We start from the raw sequence: 2,721 nt of genomic DNA on the forward strand, positions 1-2,721 counted from the left end.
TACCATGGAGCCACAACCCAGCTGGAAATGTAGTCATGTTTAAAGTTTTATTTGAGTATCTTTATCTTTATACAGAAATTTCAAAGGAAGCCTCAACCTGACTTTGCCCTTGTGATGACTTAGGTGCACTATCTCAGATGTATTAACATCTTAGACCATTTGTCATGAAGAATCAACACTAGTATGCTATAAATAACTGAAGTTGTATTTCCTCTGGATTCTCAGTTCTGCCTCTTCCTGTTCCAGGACCCCATCCAGGACCCCAAATGACATCCAGTCAACATGTCTCTGTAGACTCCTCTTGGGGTGACAGTTTCTCTGAACTTCCTTGTTCCAGTGACCTCGGCACATGGGGAGGACCTGTCAGGTATTTGTAGATTGTTCTACTTTGGGGTTTACTTGTTTTTCCTCACATCTAGACTTGGGCCATGGTCTGGGGGAAGCAGTCACAGAGGTGGAGAGCTGCTCTGTCATCTCAAGCCCTCAAGGTGAATGTCACCTTAGTACTGAGTGTGCTCAGCTGGCTGGGGAGTGCCTTTCAAGTTTCCATGTTTTTCTCATATTTATCCTGGGGCTGTGGGTCTGGGGCAAGCAGGTCACAGAGGTGGAGAGCTGCTCTGTCATCTCAAGCCCTCAAGGTGAATGTCACTTTAGTGCTGAGTGTGCTCAGCTGGCTGGGGAGTGCCTTTCAAGTTTCTGACTGTGGAGTTACTGTTCTCTGCATGTCCCTATTGTATGTGTTTCTGGAGGAAGTCATTATAGAGGGCCCATACTTAAGGAACAGGGAGTTAGCTGCACCTCCTCGATGGCCTTGTCTGCCTTAGTTATGTGGTATGCTTCTTCACAAGAGGTTTCTGCACAAGAGAATTGCATGTTGTAAATAATTTATCTCAGTCTATAGCTTTTCTTTTTGTTCTGTCTTTCACAGAGTATACAATTTAATTTTTTCATGTGATGCTGGGGATTGAACCCAGGGCCTCACATATGCCAGGCAGGTGCTCTACCACTGAGCTATACCCCAACCCTTTAAAAATCTCCCAGGCTGGCCTTGAATTTGCAATCTCCCTGCCTCAGCCTTTTTTTTTAAAGAGAGAGAGAGAGAGAATTTTTTAATATTGATTTTTTTAGTTTTCGTCGGACACAACATCTTTGTTTGTATGTGGTGTTGAGGATTGAACCTGGGCCGCACGCATGCCAGGTGAGCCACATCCCCAGCCCCCCTGCCTCATCCTTTTGAGTAATTAGGATTCTTGGCATGCAACACCACACTTGGTAAAAATTTGATTTTATAAAGTCCATGCTATCAATATTTTCTTCTGCCAATTTACTTTTAGTATTGTGTGTTAAAACTCATCACCAAGGGCTAGGGATGTAGCTGAGTATTGTAGCTGAGGTTGTATGTAGCTGAGGTTGTCCACCATGTGTGCTGCCCTGCATTTGGTCCCCAGTTCCAGAACACACACACACACACACACACACACACACACACACACAAACACACAGTATCACAAAGATTACATGGATTTTCTTCTGTTTCACTGAATATAGTTTTCAAAGCTTGTTAAATCACCACTTTTTGACAAATAGTGTTTAATGGGTTTCATTTCCATTTGAATTTCCAAAATCATGTGCCAGGTTTCTCTTCTTGCAACTAAAAGGCTCAGGGGCCACTCCAGGTAAACTGGGCTGACTGGGCTGTGCAAAATGACCACACAAGAGATACAAATACCTTTTTCTTTGGGGTCGTTGTGACGGCTCCTCTGACCTTAAGGGTCCTCAGGAAGATAGAGAGAGAGCATGCACTGACCCCTTTTATTGAGGAGAAGCTATTCAAAAGAGGCAAGGGGTCAGGTTTCAGGGGACTGAGTCTATCTTCATGATGTCCACTGTCAGCAGGTTGACTGACACCTGGGTAGGCCACACCCAAGGACACAGTAAGAGAAGGGGACCCACAAGGCACTTCCATGGAAGATTCTACCCTAAACAGGGCAAGGGTTATATCACAAAGGAACAGGTGAGCGTAGGTCCACCCATGGGCTGTAGCAAGACAAATCTATGCCCCAGACACCGACCCTTGAACCCAAGAAGGTGGGGAAAGCTCTGCCACATTTCTGTGACTGAGCGCCTCAGCACCCAGCGGGGGAGTGTGACTCAGTCACGTCAAAGTTGGTCTCCCACACAGTTGCCTCCTGGACTCCCAGCCCCTGAGCGGACAGTGGTGGTCAGCAGGAGGATGCTCACTTCCTGGGCCCCTGCTTGGCCTCCCTAAGGTCCCTGCCTGCCCCTCAGCACCCTGTATCAGGGGCTGCACCTGAGACCAGGTCTCTCCCTCTTCCCAGGCCAGCTTCCCCTCTCCAGGACTGACCACTAGGCCAGGACCAACTCCACACAGGCCTCACTCCCAGGATGGAGGCTCGAGCCCCAGGACGGCCTTCCTGTTTACAGCACTGCCTGCCCCTGCCCACAGCACAAGCTGCACTCTGCCACCATGACCACGGGGACCCCAGGACAGAGACTCCCAGCAGCTGGCAAGCAGAGCCGTGTGCAGCTGCAGGCCACCTGTGTGGGGACCTCCAGGAGCTCTGTGCTGAGCCCTCTGGAGTCGGGGACTCAACGTTCTACGTCACTCTTAGCATGTGCATTTGAGGAGGGCAGCATGGAGCCCCTGTGCAGGCACAGTGTGCAGGGGCCTCTTGGGGTTATGCAGGGAGTTCACATTCC

General features: G+C 49.0%; 1 long non-coding RNA gene across 1 annotated transcript; it reads left to right on the plus strand.

Annotated features, from left to right (window-relative positions):
- Positions 1–249: 249 nt before the first annotated feature.
- LOC143383104 (uncharacterized) lies at positions 250–2,411 on the plus strand. The gene is made up of 3 exons (XR_013089119.2): positions 250–367; positions 1,129–1,198; positions 2,340–2,411. It is a non-coding gene; the product is annotated as an uncharacterized LOC143383104 (long non-coding RNA).
- The last annotated feature ends 310 nt before the right edge of the window (positions 2,412–2,721 follow it).

This window comes from Callospermophilus lateralis, chromosome 18, assembly GCF_048772815.1.
Source record: "Callospermophilus lateralis isolate mCalLat2 chromosome 18, mCalLat2.hap1, whole genome shotgun sequence".
Taxonomy (NCBI): Eukaryota; Metazoa; Chordata; class Mammalia; order Rodentia; family Sciuridae; genus Callospermophilus; species Callospermophilus lateralis.